Source organism: Lissotriton helveticus, chromosome 2_2 (genome assembly GCF_964261635.1).
Source record: "Lissotriton helveticus chromosome 2_2, aLisHel1.1, whole genome shotgun sequence".
In the NCBI taxonomy this organism is placed as follows: Eukaryota; Metazoa; Chordata; class Amphibia; order Caudata; family Salamandridae; genus Lissotriton; species Lissotriton helveticus.
Window position 1 is genome coordinate 122,630,294 of NC_136060.1, and position 18,006 is coordinate 122,648,299.

Genomic DNA, 18,006 nt, shown 5'->3' on the forward strand with positions numbered 1-18,006 from the left:
ACACATACAAGGAAATCACATAGAGAGAAGCTAAAGCCACAGAAAATACAGGTAATAGTTTTAGAAGAAGAATTAGAGTATAAGTTAGAGAATAAGTTAGAGAAGTAGAAATAAGTGAAAATTAGTAAACTTGTGTTTTGTTGTTACAGGTGTAGGAAACCTTTCAGAGGGCGTTCCGCAGATTAAGACACCACTGTGGCAGTCTCTCTTTTCTTCCATTCCCCTTTCCCTTACTTTACTGCCAGTTGAATATATTTCGACTGTAGTGGAGTACAGGAGTTGGGAAAAAGTCTACTGAATCCTAAAAGCAAGATTAGATCTTCTGACCCCGTGGAAGCAAGATTCAGGTTTTTCAATTTTGACACCCAGATGTTATACATATTGGCTTTGCCAATGCTATATTTTCCAGGAAATGTAATGTTAGCCATTAGCAGTGAGATTCTGTCTTCTGCATTTGAAAGGAAATCTATGCCCTTTCACCCACTGGGTTGTTTAGTCAGGCAATGCATAAAGTCCAGAAATACATTGATATTTTGAATTTCACAAGTTTGTCAAAAGGAATCATGGCATATAATACTATCAACCATTCCTGGCTTTTTAGCATGCTGCAATAATAATAATAATAATAATACATACATACATATAAACCCTGTGCACATATCTTGAGAAAGTTCACTTTTTCATTCATATCATGCATTAAAACAGGCATGGGCAATGCAAATTGTGTTATTTTGAGTAGGAGAAAGTTTTTATAGTGAGCTTCTGTACACATCAAAGCTACAACATGGTCAGCATCAGTGTAATCTTACCTAACACAAACAGTATGTAAAGGAAAAATGGCAGTAGCAGAAGGAATATTACACATTGCTCTCTCACATACAGAACAGGTACAATGCAAGTAACTAACACATTAAAAAGAGAGTGAAAGGAGTTGAAGAAATGTTGTATGCTCTCCGTAAACAGACATAACTGTGCAAATAGTGCAACATCCCTGGAAGGAAACATCCAGACCTATTATTGAATTATCACACATTCCTGTACTAATTTAGAATGATGTTCCTTCAGCTACCCATTATGCTATGTTTCATCAATTAATCATCTAACATTTGGTAGCATTGCAGGCTCCTAATTATGGTGCCAGACCTCATTCAGGAGGCCACAGGGAAGGCAGAGGCTACAGGGCTAAAACACTGATGACTACGGTCATTTGCCTTTCGTGTCCTAGGATGTTCCCTACCCTTTCGGTACTTGACTTTCAGAGTTGCGTGGTTGAGCAGTGAATTGAATCTCAAAGGGTTTGCAGGGGGGGCATGGTGGACAGAAACTCAGAACTCAAATGGTTAAATAGCAAGCTCAGTAACTTTATGTCCAGCACAGTGATTGACTTAGTATTGGGATTCAGCATCAGAGTGGTACAAACACTTCTATGTAGTTCTAACCAAGCACAACACTCCTCACACCATCTCCAGTAGACTAACATACCTACTCTGGTGCCCAAAACATTCACAGGCTCTTAGCCACGAAAAGGACAGAGGCCGGAAACAGGCACAGATGCACACTCATTATTAGGCAGTGCAAGCAACTACCATGTTTCGTAACCCATAAGTCGGTTCTTTCAGGTCTTCAGCAAAACAGTTTGTACTGGCAACCATTAATATCCTAAAATCAGGCTTACCTTTTTGAGTTCAAGATATAGGGCCGGATTTAGATCTTGGCGGATGGGTTACTCCGTACCAACAGCTTTCCTGTTTGCCAAAATATAAATGATATCCTATGGAATTTATATTTTGGAGGACATGATATTTGCCACCCTTGTGATGGCGTAACACATCGGCTAAGATCTAATAGAGGCCCATAGTCTTTTAGTCTTTGACTTCAGTCCTCATGTTACTTGTTTTCTGTGCTGCAGCGTAGCACATAGATTTTTGGTTGCTTGAGACTTACTGGCACTTCACACCGAATGCTACTTTAACCACATAGGTAGGCCGGTTGACCCCTCACAGCTTGGGTCAATAACATTTACACTTCCAGTGCAAGTTTGCTCTTCTGGGTGTTCCACTTGCTAAAAATGTGGACAGTTTCTCCTTCTTCAGGGGCACGCCTTCACCTCCACTCTCCGAGCAGGCATGCTTCTAGGTTCCAGGCATATCTACAGCTTTTAGAGCATAATATGCAGTCTTCAGATGATACTCCCTCACCACTAAGAGTCTGGGTTTCATGCACACAGACACCCTAGATCACAGCAGTTCTTCAAATAATCGGGAAAGCACTCTATATCCTGGTTTAGGAAAACTTGGAATGGGAACAAAGTGGGATGGTCTGAGTCAGACGTTTATACTCAGGAAGGAAATGTTGACCAAGTGACTAAATTCCAGGAGCCAGTTTAGCAGGCTTCCCTTTCAATGTTCTTGGTCTGGATGCAATGCAGACACAGCCTTTGTGCAAGGTGATCACTCTCACTGCAGGCAGTGATGATGCTGGCTCCAAGAAGGAATATCCAAAACATTGGCAGAATGAAGTGTGAATACTCAACACATCTCTGTCATTAGGCTCCCTGAAGTGGCAATCAAGGGAAGTGTAGTGGGGAGGTCCTGCCTAGAAACTGTATCTCTCTTAACAATAGAATCTGCTGACTCACTCGTCGAGTTCCCTACCATTAACCAAATGGTAGTGCTCTGAAAGAACTAACCAGCAATTTCCTGATAAAAGATCCTCATAGAATGTTTAAGGGTAATCCTGTCTTCATCTTACAACACTTCAATGTCTTGGGCTCCTCACTCCAGCTCAATGAATGCTGACAATGCACATGCACAGTACCAGGAAACTGTCTACCATGCTCAAAATTGTACCATATCAAACTAGAGTTATCTAAAATAGATCCCATTGGTCTCATCAATCATGTTTTCAGCACAACACAGACTCAGGAGATCAGCACAAGGTTTTGGATGCGACATCTGAGCAGAAATTTAGCTGGAGCTGGTAGGAACTGCACTCCTCTTGAACCAGGAAGATGGTCTGTTCAGTGTTATTAATACACAAAAATTGGTGTGGTTCACTGCTTTATGTCAAATACCCAGGACATGGACAATAGTACAATTTATACTAATATAATAAAGAGAGAGCCCAAACCTTTGAGGCGGGTAATCTCAGGAACCACAGCACCAATCACAACACCCAATACAGCGTTGGAAAGGGCAGTTGCAGCAGAAGGACATAGGCTATGCAGACACCCACCATATACATTTAAAAGGTAAAAGAACCGTGCCAGCAAAGTAGACCCTTGTGGGCGTGTCTGCGTTGTGCTGTGGGCATGTGCTGGGGGCCGTGACAAAACGCTGGGGGCGTGTGGTACGTTCCGCCCTTCATGCCATGTCTCATATCGTGTGCTGTGGGCGTGTGCTGGGGCGGGGGCGTGTGCGGGGTGCGGGATTACAGGGAAAAAAAAGCAAGCGTTGTGCCCAATATTTCATTGTTTTTTCTTCCCAGGTTCTGTACATTCCAGCTCCGGGTGTTCACCCTGCTACCTTTAAATACCCCTGCACCCCATAATCATAACCCACCCTTACTCCTTAAAATACCTCAACACCCTTAAACACTAACCCATCTTAACCCTATAAATATACCCTGTACCCCAAAACCCAAACCTATCCCTAAACCCTAAAAATACCCCTGTACCCCAAAACCCAAACCTAGCCCTGAACCCTATAAATACCCCTGTATCTCAAAACCCAAACCTACCCCTGAATCCTAAAAATACCCCTGTACCCCAAAACCCAAACCTAGCCCTGAACCCTAAAAATACCCCTGTACCCCAAAACCCAAACCTACCCCCTGAACCCTAAAATAACCCTGTACCTCAAAACCCAAACCTACCCTGAACCCTAAAAATACCCTTGTACCCAAAACCCAAACCTGGCCCTGAACCATAAAAATAACCCTGTACCCCAAAACCCAAACCTACCACTGAACCCTAAAATACCCCTGTACCCCCAAACCCAAACCTAGCCCTGAACCCTAGAAATACCCTGTACCCAAAACTCAAACCTAGCCCTGAACCCTTGAAATACCCCTGTACCCCAAAACCAAAACCTACCCCTGGACCCTAAAAATACCCCTATACCCCAAAACCCAAACCTAGCCCTGAACCCTAAAAATACCCCTGTACCCCAAAACCCATACCTATCCCTAAACCCTAAAACTACCCCTGTACCCCATAACCCAAAACTATATCTGAACCCTTAAAATACCCAAACACCCCAAAACATATACTTCAGTACCCCAAAACATATACCCCTATACTCATACTTACCTTGTCCAAACATTAAAAAAAATATGCTTTTACCATTCATGCATTTACAACGAATTTTGTTGTAAATGTATGCGTGGTAAAAGCATATAAAATGTAATGCCATGCGTTATAATGGCATTGCGGAGTCATAGTACTTTCGTAATGAAAGTATGCGGAGTTATGGTATGCGGAAAGAAAGTTGAGGAATAATGGGTGTTTACCCTCCCCCGGTAAGTACATTGGTGACACGGCGGCCCACATCTCCAGCAACATACTCATATTTTTTCACCACCGATTTGAAAAATGCACAGGTCTCTCTCATTAATGGCCAGCACCGACATACACTTTTAGACACACCTCCCGCCACAAGTTCTAGAATTGCGAACTTTAGAGCTGGGGAGCTACGTTCGAATCTCAGCATCAGCTCAACAGCCTGTGATTCCAGGCAAATCGCTTTGTCTCCCCGTGCCTACCACAAATGAATGTGTTCTTCTGTAATGTAAATTGTGCTCATGCCATGTTGTTGAGTTTGCGCTATATAATATTGCAAGGAAAAATAAAGTAGGGAAACTCGAGTTCACACACTACTGAACGCGCACTCGTAAGTGCCTCAGCAGTGCACTGTGAATCGGAGCGTTTCACAGGCGTGTCACAGATAAGAAATGCTATCAAAACGAAATCCTACAAAACAATATACTACTGGCCGGCAGCAATTCATACCCGGACAACGTCGGGACGGGCTGCTAGTGTCTGTATAAAGGGCACACTTGATGTGCCCCTCTGGGTCAAATGACGCGTTCTGGACCTTGTGATCAACATTGACAGGCCTAGGCCTCAGTGCACACATCAGATATGTATGTCAGCAGTTCTAACAAAAAATTTCAGGATTTGAGTTTCACGTGCAATTGAACCCCTCAAGGCAGTTACATATGCCTGGTTACCTTGAGTGAATATTTATTTCCCAGCATATTGGTTCCCAAGTTTCGGTGAAGTTATATCACTTATGTCAACATTTTATGTTTCACCTTTGTTAAACTGTCAGAGCTATACTAAAGTAGTGTGTGGGGGAGCTAAAATGACTTTTACTGGTGTCTACCTACCACAAGATTAAAAAGAGGAAGGTCATGCAACGGACCCTTCTTTTCTTTTTATTCAACGTGTAATAGTGCCAGAATATTGCCCCTAGAGGACCAGACACCTTCCTCAAGGCTATATAACTAGGTAGCTCACATCAATTATTTTGAAACAGTACCTGATTGAGGAGACATGTTATAACACTACTCATAAAATGCTTGAATTGCCCATTGTATCTTCAATACTTAGACCTCATCTACTATAATATCGGATAAAGAATGCAGTATAGCTACAAAGTGAAATGTAAAAACTAACCATCCCAAACTTTCAACACAAGATGTGTCAATAATGCCACCTGGTTATTAAAACTAATGTCCCAGCCTTTTTTAACACAAAAACCCTACTAACTGCTGTCTCCCTCACCCTTCGTCAACTGGTTAGTGGCCCCACTCATCATGGTAGATGTACACATGATCATTTGTCACTTAGCACACTTTAGCCCAAGTGACGTTCTTTCTCAACTACACCTGGACTGATTACAAATGTACTGCCTGAACTTTCTCCCTCCAAAAAATATCCATACCAAGGTCCCACATGCTCCGCGCCAGCCTCTCATACATTGACACTAATTTAACACTGGTGAGGTCATTACAGTGATCTTTCAACAAATGGGTTTCCAACAAACTCATTATCTCTGTTCCCCTCTCCATCCCTAAATCATCCTGTCACCCCCTTCGATTCTCTGGTTTGCCCCCGAAGTGGCAGCACGAAAAAGATGCAGCTCCTCCTGTCCTCTGCGCTCCTCCTACCAGGCAAAGGACAAAGCAATTCATGCCAACAAGCTTCATAACCACAAAAAACAATTGCCTTGCCAAAGGCTTCTAAAATTTGTTGAGGATGTAGCGTAACAGCCAGAGCTGCTGACTTTGGAAGTGAGGAACCAGGTTCGAGTATCAGTGTTGGCTCAACATCTTGTGATTCTGGGCAAATCACGTAATCACCACGTGTCTACCAAAAAATGAATGTGTAATGTAACTAGCACTCTAATACCTTCAGGTTCAGTTTGCGCTATATGAAACTGCAACAAAAAAAAAAATCAACCCCACCAGCGAAGTCAATTTTATTTACTAATGCGTAGCCTTACCCAAGGAATGCAATGCTAATATTGTACCCTCGCAAAGGCCTTGCGCTGAACTCTCTGACCCCATCCACTTAAACATTGAGAACATTATGAACAACTTTTCCCCTGCTCTAATAGTAGTGGTAACTTTATTTTGGGTAAGAAAAACTATACATTAAAATACTCTTTAAAACATTGCAGTTCAAGTGACTTTATAATAAAATAAAGGTGCGTATGTGCAAAGTTGAGTAATACTGTGTCAATGTAGAAACCTTACTAAGGAAAAACTGTAGACGCCTGTGAGCTCACTACATGACATCACACAGTTTAATTTGTCCTGAAAGTGTATTTCGCAGGTCATGCCCAAATGTACACACTTTATAGCATGTTTGAGAGTTGAAAGTGCATCTATAGTGGAATTGCCCAAGCATTCTGGGATGGATCTGTGTACATTTCTACCCAGATTAGGGACTTGAGGGTTTGGGTGTTTGCTCATTGCAGCCCAAAAAAGCATTTCTAAAGCCCCTGCCTTGTGTCCCTCTACAATTCCAGTCAACACGAATATCAGTACCACTTTCTTCCTTTGTTCTGGCCAACTTAAGTATGGTGCTATCAAACTCCATTTACATTTCTTTGGATTTCACATTACATCCGTCTAGTGTAATAGTGGGCATCATAAATAAACTTGCCAGGGCTATTGATCCAGTCTTAACTAACCTCTGAAACAGGTCGCTTGAATTCAGGTCTATATTGACATAAAGGGGCATATTTACAAGCCCCTATTGCCACCGGAGCATCACTTTTTCATTTTTATTTTATTTTATTTTTATTGACTTTCACAAGATAAAAAAAAAACAGCATGGCTCATTACATATGTTGGAGGAGCATCACTTTTTTAGATGCATTTTAAACAATGCTAGATATGTTCATTTTATTTTTGTTATTTATAACATGCTTTCTTGCTCTTTTTATAATATTTTGTGTCGTTTTAGATGAACTAAGAAACAGATTGTCCCTGTAGTAATAAATAATTTTTATTTAAAAGTGTTAATTTCTCTTAGTACAGTGTCCCCCACATGCATCAACCTATTTAGGAAGTGCAAACGGTGCGAATCGGTAAATTCGGCCGTTTGCACTTCCTGAATACGTTTTTGGGATGCATCAAACAGAGTGCCATATTTCGCTATTTTTTGCATTTCTTAAAAATGCAAATGCAATTAAGGAATCGCATTTGTGCGATTCCTTAATTGCAATGCATCATTTTTTTAAAAATTGCGATTTTTGAAATTGGAAGTGCAAATTAACACGAGGTTGACCCTCGTGTTAATTTGCGAAAATTTATAAAAAAGCATAAAAAATGCATTTTTTAAACTTGCATGTTACAGACACACATGTCCTTAGGACATGTGTGTGTGAAACATGCACTTAAAAATACATTTCAGGGGTGCAGGGGGGGTCCTTTGGACCCCCCTCTGCACCCTTGCAATGCATCAACAAATTGCGAGTGCAAAAAACAAAAAATGCAAAACGGCATTGATTCCTATGGGCCTCTAGGCCCATAGGAATCAATGTAATGCCATTCCTTAATTGCGATTCGCAATTAAGGAATCGCAATTTCCGAAAATTAAGAAATCCTAAAAACTTTTAGGATTTCTTGATGCATAGGATTTTGCATTTCCTAAATAGCGATTCCTTAATTTTCGCTATTTAAGAAATGCAAAATCCTAGATTGATGCATGTGGGGGTATGTGTGTTATACTGTGAATTACAAAATAAGGTCTGTTTCTGCCTGTGATCCCTTTATGGTAAGGTGAGTAACCCAAAAGCAATACTGTTGTGTAGTTCCCATAAATCTATATAGGATCTGCGTGTTTAGACAACATAAACTAAGAGAATGGTGTCCAGACTTTTTCCAGACACTTCCAGAGGATATGTTAGTCTGTAGACCAGCTAGTTCACAGTGCCACTTTGATCCCCTCTTACCAAGGAGCAAATAGTTTCTGGCAACTATCGAATATGACAACCCTGACCCCTCAGGGATCGTGAAAACAGTACAGTACTTTTGGCTCAGTCACTCGTGCTCATTTTGTCTGAGGGAGATAGACAGAATAAATGGTGGTGGCGTTTTCAATAAGCATTTATTGAACCAGGGTAATTCTAGTATAAAATACGTGTGCTGCAAAAACCATTAGCCAGAAACAGATGTTTACAGTTATAAGCACCAATAGAGTAAAAAGAAGGCAGAATTCTACCATGGTGCTACACCAGTTAATATATGCAGGCATATAGATACATGACAGTAATAATGCGTTCTCCTACTATGCAAACCCTAACTAGATGTACCTAAGTGTACCTAGCATGTATGTAGGTGTATAGCCAAGAATCCCCCTAGGAAAGAGCCAACCCTATTACCTGATGTGGAGAGCGAAAGACCCAGTCTTGGTCTCGAGTTGGACACCCTGCGAGTGATGTCAGACCACTACGTGCTGGAGTATCTGCCTGCAGGGACCTCACCGTCTCGTGTGATTGTGTCAGCATGGAAGTCCTTCTCCTCTGATTTGCCTAGCAAAGATGTGGTGCTTATATACCCAAAAGGTACCCTCAGGGGTTCTACCTAGATGTGTCATGGTACTGTGGGCATGAGAGCTGAGGATGACGATAGTGGTGACCCTTATACAAAGCTATTATGAAGAAGATGGTAATCCTGCTGTGATACTGAGAATCCTCACGCATAATAAATTAGGCTACTTTTCGGAGAAAACCACACAACATTTGCGCGGCAGCTAACTAGGTAAAAGGTTAGCGCCAGAACCGTTATGTAGAACAATGGTAGGACAAATGTAGGTAAAAGGTCGTGCAACTACCTAGGCCTATATTGGGGTACATTGGGGTTCATAATAATACTTCTATGTCAATCACACACTGGATAATGTTTTGCAGGGCTACACTATCCTGTCTTTCACATTCATTGCTGGTATATTGAACCAAGTTCACCTGCATCGCTCCTGAGTGAGAAAGCACACCATGTAGAGTTAAGACAAAGTTGTAACATGTGCAACAGTATCAGCTGACTATAAAAATAGACTTGCCTTTATTCTTTTTTAAGTTCAAAAAGATTTTATTTAGGCAGAGAAGTAGGCATAAAAAGAAATAAAAGGAGAGGAGAAGAGGGGGAAAAGGGTTGACAATAAGGGGAAAAAGTATAAAAAAAAGAAAAAGAAAAAAGGGAATATAAATACATTCGCAAATACAGTAAATATAATGATACAAAATAGTCATGAATAAGAAAAAAGCGCAAGTAAATCTAGGCATAAAAGTGATTACTGGATTAACAAAATGCAAAAAGGAGAGAATGAGTACATATGGAAATATAACAATAAGGGAATGATAAGGCAATCAAGGGGGTTTGAGAACTTCTTGCTGGGCAAGTAAAGGACAACGGGAGGTAGCAGAACATCTGTCCAGGTACAGAACAACAGGAAGCCATAGAGCTGTTCTCTTTGTAGCTAGCTGGGGGGGGAAACAAAGGTAGTGTCCAGTCTGTGATTATGACAAACATTATTCCACCATGCTTGGAAGGAAAGGTTAGATGAGGATTTCCAATGAGTGGTAATCTGTTGAAACGCAACAGCCAGCAATAGATCCACAATACGTATATCAAACTGAAATATGTCCCAGCAAGGTGAAAGGCTGCCTAGAAAAATGTGAGCACGGGAGAAAGGAATGCATGTTTGAAATATTACATTGATTTGAGCCCACACCCTAAGCCAAAAAGCGTGAACAGAGGGACATAAGAAGAGCATGTGGAACAGGGTAGCGGATGGAGCGGAGCATGACCAACATATATCTTGGGTGGAAGGGAACCTCTTATGAAGGGCAGAGGGGGTAAGGAGTAATCTATTGTAAATGAAGAACATGGATTGCGTGAGAGACGCCGCTCTGGATGATTTGCGTATCTTGAGCCACAACTTGTCCCAGGTGAGCAAAGGCCAAATCATGTCAAAGTCGTGCTCCCACTGTAATTCCACCGTGGATTTGGGTCTAGGGGTGTCTGCCACGTGAAGGTGCTCATAAATGGCCGAAGCTTTAGGAGTTGTGTGAAGTAAAGAGTGTAGGCGCGAAGCAGGAGTAGGGGGAATGGAGGATGTCTGCGTCTGCGCAAGTGATGTGTACACAGCCATTACCGCCGTTTTGAGCCGAGAGTCATTAGGAGCGAAAGAAGCAGGTAAGGCGTATACCGCTCTAAGGTCTGAGAAAGAGAGAAATGTAGAATGGGAGAACAATTGCGAAACCCACGAAAGACCCTTCTGCCTCCAGGACTTCCAGTAGAAGGGTTTAGAGCGAATGAGGAGGTGAGTGTTGTGCCATAAGGGGGAGGAGAGAAAATCCGCAATAGAGCTAGGAGGGGTGGGGGAGGAAGCCAAAAGGAGTTTGGTCGTAAATCTGTGAAAGGGTGTGGAAACAGAGGAGGGTTTACGAGAAAAAGCGAGATACTCTGCAAAGGAGAAAGGGGAAAGGAAGAGGCGTTCCAACTTGACCCACAAGGGGCATGGGTCGTCAGGATCCTGTAGCCAGAACGACGCTTGCCGGAGTAGGAAGGCTCTTTGATATGAGGGGAAATCTGGAAAGTTGACCCCGCCCTCAGAAGTTGGGCGAATCAGTCGTGCGATGGACATTCGTGGCTTTTTATTGTGCCAAAGGAAGGCTGTCAGAACGGAGTTAATCTTTTTAAATGACTTTGCAGCGATAGGTACAGGAATATTGGATATGGTGTAAAGGATAATTGGGGTGAGCATCATTTTAATCGTGTCGAGGCGACCCCACCAGGAGAGGTAGAGAGGGTGCCATCGAGCAGTGAGATCGGAGATTTTCTGAATGCACTTATTTAAGCATAAGGAAATCGTATCGGGTATGGAGGGAGTGATGTGCAAGCCGAGATATTTGATGTGAGAGGAATTCCAGACAAAATTTGAGGCAGTGTAGTCTGCTTTGAAAGTAAATTTGGTCAATGGCAATATCTCACACTTATCATGGTTAAGCTTGTATCCTGAGATTAGGGAATAATCCTGCACCTCTTCCAAGAAAGCAGGAATAGAGGAATCAGGATCAGAAATGAACAGTAAAATGTCATCCGCGTATGCAGCAAGTTTGACGTAGGAATCAGTGGAATGAAAGCCATGTATATTGGGATTTTGGCGCAACCTGGAGAGAAACGGTTCCAGGGCCAAATTGAAAAGGAAGGGAGAAAGGGGGCAACCCTGACGTACTCCTCTACCTAAGTCAAAGAAGGGAGAGACTTTGCCATTAGCACAAACTGCAGCACGCGGGCGAGAGTATAAAAGGGAAACCAAGGAAATGAAATTAGGGCCAAATCCAAACCATGTGAGAGCATGAAAGAGGTAAGACCATTCCACCCTATCGAACGCTTTTTCTGCGTCCAAGGCAATCGCAGCGAGTGAGGATTGCATACGTGAGGATTTTGTGAGAATGTTAAAAAGTAACCTGGTATTGTCTGTGATAAAGCGGCCCTTAACAAAGCCGGACTGTTCCTCACCCAAAAGATCAGGGAGGAGGGAGTCCAACCGAGCAGCTAAAGACTTGGCAAAGATCTTGTAATCTATATTCACCAGCGAGATTGGCCGGTAGTTCCTGCAGTGTTGGGCATCTTTACCCTCCTTGGGAATCAGGCAGATGTGTGCTTCTGAGAAGGTGCCAGAGGAGCCTCCGCAGGCAGAGAAGGAGTTAATAAGTAAATAGAGCTTGGGGAGGAGAAGTTTGGAAAAGTGGACATAGAACTCGACGGTGAAGCCATCAGGTCCGGGAGCCTTATTTAATTTGAGGTGTTTGAGCGCAGCAAGCAGCTCTTCGAGAGTGATGTCAGACTCTAGAGCAGAGAGATCAAGGGGGAAGTGAGAGGGCTTGTGAATGGTAGAGAAGTAGTGAGTGAGTGATTGGGGAGTGGGTTGGGATTCCGAGGAGTACAGGGTCTTATAGAAGAGGGAAAATTCTGAAAGAATGGCGGTGTCAGTATGCTGTAGAGTGGAGTTAGTGTCATAGATAGCAGCAATATTCAATTTATTGTGTTTGACTTTTAAATAATTAGCAAGGAGCTTACCCGCCCTGTTCTTACCCCCATAAAATTTAGCACTGGACTTCAATAAGTACAATGAGGCATCATCAGTAGATTTCTTATTGAAACGCATTTTAGCAGCCATCAGAGCAGTAAGGGAATCCTGGGAGTGGGAGGTAAAATAGGCGTGCTCCAGTCTCTTAATGTCCAACAAAATTTGTTTGATGGATGCACGGGCGAGTCTGCGTTTTTTAGACACAAAACGAATAATGAAATCTCGCGCAGCTGCCTTGAAAGCATCCCAAATAGTGTGGGTGAGAATAGTGGGAGTATCGTTGAGTAGAAAAAAGTCATCAAAAAGGGTGGTAAATGAAGAGGTGAAAGTGGGGTCTAGAAGGAGAGCATTATTGAAACACCATCTCTTAGGACCATCAGATGGGGGAAGTACGTCAATAGTGATGAAGACAGGGGCATGATCTGAAAATAAAATTGGGCCAATTTTAGCAACAGCGAGAGTTTGGGTGAGATTATGGGAGAGGAAAATGTAATCAATCCGGGATTGAGAATGATGGGAGGGGGAATAAAAGGTGAATTCTCGCACAGTGGGATTACAAATCCGCCAAGCATCAACAAGTTTGTGCTGAGAAATTGCCTGGCAAAAAAGCTTGTGAGGTTTATTGGGGACGTCGTGAGTCGTGGAGTTCCTATCTACAAAAAGGTCTAGGGGATGGTTGCAGTCCCCTGCAAGGACGAAATTGTCTTCAATAAATCGTGTGATGTGACGAGAGAACTCAGACCAAAAAAGAGGTTCGCCAACAGTAGGGACATAGACATTGAGAAAAGAGACTGGAGCACCTCTAAGTAGCAATTTAACATATGTCCATCTACCATTGGTATCTGACTCTTGGGAGGTGACAGAAAGGGGAAGCGATTTCCTGCAGAGAATAGCAACACCATTTTGTTTCCCATCCCCAGGTGAGAAGAAAACCTCACCCACCCAACCTTTTTTAAGTTTAAGGGATTCAGAGTCAGATAGGTGAGTTTCCCGCAGTAAGGCTACATCAACATTCAACTTGGCAAGATGCGATAAGATTCTCTGACGTTTGATGGGGGAATTAATGCCTTTAACATTCCAGGAGACAATATTCAAAGCCATTGCGTGCAAATAAGCTTAAACAAAGTACAATAGGAGAGAGAGAAAAGAGAGCCCATGGGGGCAATGTAAAGTAGGACAATAAGGGAAATAAGCGAGACAGAGGAGAAGGAAGAGAAAGGGAAGAAACCGTGGAGGAAAAGGGAAGCAAAAGTAGAGGCCACAAAGAAGATATAGAGGGGAAGCGAGAGAATAACAGTGAAAAGAACAGCAGCGAAAGCAGGAGGGGACAACAAAGAAACAAGAATAGCAACTAAGAGGGAGAGTGTCAAGGGGCTTCGAACAAAAATAAGAAATGAAGAATTGAGATAAGAAAAAGAGCATAGTAAAGGAATGTGAGAAAAGGGATGAAATATGGAAAAAGTGTACCACGAAGATAAGAAAGGATGAAAAGGCCCAGAAAACAGTAAAAAGAAGAAGAAAGAGAGTAAGGAGTGAGAGAAAAACACTGTGAAAGAGAGTAACACTGAAGTTAACGAGATAATCAAAAAGAGCATAAAAGGAAGAACAAATATTTCAAACGAAACCATGTCAAAAAGGGAAAGGGGGAGGGTACTTACAGAAAATATCAGGGGGGAAGACTTGCCTTTATTCTATTAAAGAAAATCACACTGAATCCCTTGGTACTGTCAAAATCCAGACGTATCCACCTCTTATCACTGGCTTCAAAGGTTAGTGAAAACCTAGTGAATCTACAACTCAACACTTTCACTGAGGGAACTTAGACTGCAAACAATCTGGATTTCACTCCTCTTTTAGCATGGAGGCAGTTTTTGGATCAGCCACAAACAACATCCACATAACCCTCAATGCTGGCGGTCAGGCTACATTTTCTTTAAATCTCTCAGTGGTATATGATAGCATCTCTCTTTCAGGTTTCAGTACTATTAACCTGCTAAAAGCTCCTGCTGTCTCTTGATATATGTACTCGGGAGCGGCCACTTGTCTTTCGATGTGGTAGAGCAGGGGAAGGAGGGAACACAAACAAAAAAAGAATATAAAGAAAGAAAGAAAAATTCACCTACCTACTCCAACGGCCGCTGCCTTCCTACCGATCCTCACCGCCTGGACGTCCAGAAAGTGCTGCACACTCCGCAGGCTTCCAGCTCCCAATCCCAGCGCTGCTCAGATGCTGGTAACACTATGTCAAGCACATGAGCAGTGGTGGAATTGGTCTGAGTGCCTCAATTCTGTGCTCAGACATAAAGACTGGGAACCTGTGTTGGTATCTCCACCCAACTGTACAACGCAGCGAGGTGGAGAAAAGACAACCGCGCATGACGGTTTGGCCGGCCCCAGAGGGACGACCAAACCTCCATCAGCAGTTAGTAGTGCCCATCACTCCCCCTACTCCTTTGTGCTGCAACTGCAGCATCAGTTCCAGTCTGCAGCACGAAAAATAAAATGATAATAAAATTGTTTTATTATCATTTTATTTTGTCCTTTGCCTCTGCTGGCTTTAAGCAGGGTGGGCGGGACGCACATCTGCCATAACACAGGAGCCACCGCTGTATGTACTGGTTAACAAGGTGGAATGTATCACCAAACAGATCTCTGGGTAGAAAGGGAATGAGAGAGAGAATATTCAGCCTGGAGCCCGGTCTATGAGGTTCCGTCTGTTTTTTGGTATGGCAGCACTCTGTCTGAAGTTATGATATGGACTATATCGGACCAGCCAAAGACAGAGCATACCCGCAATGAAGGGACATCATGGATGTAAACATCCAGGGTGCAGGGTGGGATCGGACAGCTTCTGCAGAAGAATAAAGCTGACAGATACAATATAAGGCTCATTAGTTTCTCAGGATACAGGATACAGAATAATGCGTCTAGAAATGTGCGCTGTATAAGTTTCTTTATCATATCATACTACGCAATGCAGCTTCTCTAAACCTCCTTAAAACGTACAGTTATCTGCAACAAACAAGATACATTTGGCCAGCCTGTACTCTGAAGGTGTACTGTAGGCACTAATTAGGAAATTATACAGATCACATAAAGGAAAACATTTCACATGAGAAAGAAAACAAAGATACGTCTTGTACTTCAGCTTCTCCTAGAAATAAAATACACACATGACATGTAATACGATGGTTCCCAATTGTGAACCATACTAAAAGCACAGGCCTACATTAGCTAGAGTCAATATATTGTGAGTAATGCACAGCTAATAGCATTTGTGTGTTTACGAGTTAATGTCGAGATGCTGCAAATACATTTAATATGGAAAATAACCCGATCAAACTGGAAGAACTGAAAGATAATTAGAACTTTGTGACTCACTTGAACAAATCAGAAACGGCACAAATAGTACATTTCTTAGATACCAGACTACCGTGCTGTTTCCTGTGATGCTACACATGTAGTTAAGTCCTTTCAATTAGGGAGTAAGATATAGTTTGCAGGCTACTTGGGTAGCCATATACATTTTTCACCGAGTGCAGAAAAAGTCCCATACCTTCTTATTTGAGTCATAACAATGCCTGGACATTCTAATTATTTATTGTCCTCAAAGTGATACCCTTATCTCAGTCTCTAAACCTGCAATCATCTTCTAAGAGTAGGTTTTGTTTGTTTGATCTCAGTACCTCGAAATCAAAGCCTGAAAGGGAGTGAATTTGCTGCAATGAAGTTGTAGTAATATCTTGTTTCTATAGTTTTTGGGCCGAAAGGCCATGCTTGCTACAAGGACTGCCCACATTCAACTAAGTTCAAAATACACAGTCTGAAAGTGTTACTTTCAGAGGACTTTACTAGAAGATCAGCATGACTGCATCAGTATACTCTTGTATTCAGAACCATACAAGGGGATTATCAATGTCAACACTGAATAACATGGCCTTTTTAGTTGTGTTGCTCTCAACTGAGTTCCAAACAATAGCTTATGGTAATTTTGCACCAGGGAAAAAACCTAAAACACATTTTGTTCTTTTTAACCATTACAGAATTATCACTCCATTACAAAGTTAATGGAGTCAGATTAGGTGATGACCACTGGTATCTGAGTTTGAGCATTCAATTACTACAGGATTTACTCTTTCGCCAATATATCACCCATGCAAATGTCACTAAGAATTAGCTGGAAAAACGTGAACAGTGAATACAGCTGCATTACTCAAATTGTGCATAGATTGTAATCCTGAAAAGGAGCACACAAAAGCTGTCTGCATCTAATTATTCATTGCTAGTCAACCCTTAACGAGGTAGAACGTTGGTTTATTTCCTGTTGACTAACAGCAAACTCCAAAATACAAAAATTCTATATAAATATCTGGACATATCTTAACCACCAAAAATTTACTCATCTCAGTCAATGTTATTCGTAAAAGACATCAACAAATATTTGTATGATTGCTATATCCTTGTTCCCATCACTGTCAAAAAGAATGCATCCTTCAATTGAAAGAAATGTACTGTGAGTCAATATGTAGAAACCATCTCAGACAAAAAAAAAACATATTCGTGCCTCAGGCATCCAGGTATAAGGTGTGCCTTTGGTAGATCTGTCTCTTTAATATCATCTACTTGCTCATGCTCAGATTAGCCATTTCTCACGTTGGACGGCATCATTTTGCAAATTTTTCCGAGTTTGCTTTTCTGCCTATTTGATGCTAGCGTGAAAGGAATTCAGTTAACAGCTTGTAATTTCCATGCATTCAAAACTTTCCCAAACAAGACAAATACCCTCATTTTGCAAAGATCTAATTGGGCTCAGACTATGCGTTATCGGTGTTGCAATCAAGGCAACCTAAGGGCTGGTATTGATATCTGGAGGTAAAACACAGCAAGTTCTAGGATGCCAAGGCCTGGCTTTCACCATGCTGTGTAAGGCTATTCACCCAGGATTAGTAGCCTTCTAGGACCCGATCCTAAAAGCCAGTAGCAGCTTGTAGTGGATGTGTTGTGGGGCGGTGGGGCAGGGTAGGGGGTAGTAAACTCTGGCATACGGCTGACCGACGGTAAGTACATAAATAAATAAATAAATAAATAAAACGAATTACATTGTGCGCGCTGCAACGCCATTTGGGAGTTCATCCCAAAGTTGAGATCTTCCTCAATGAGGATTTTTCCGCCTGCCATTTTAAATATGTCTGAAATTGTTGACTCCTGCCTGATGTATATTAGGAGCATATAAGTACTAGTAAAAAAACGTATGGAAAAATACAGCACCGCAAAGAAAATGTGCAAGCCTCTTTGCCTAAAATTTGTAAATGGATAACTTAGTATCTTACAACATGTTAACTCTGGTGCAGCTCATAAATGTGGCCACCACCAGCTCCAAACTACATGATTAATGTACA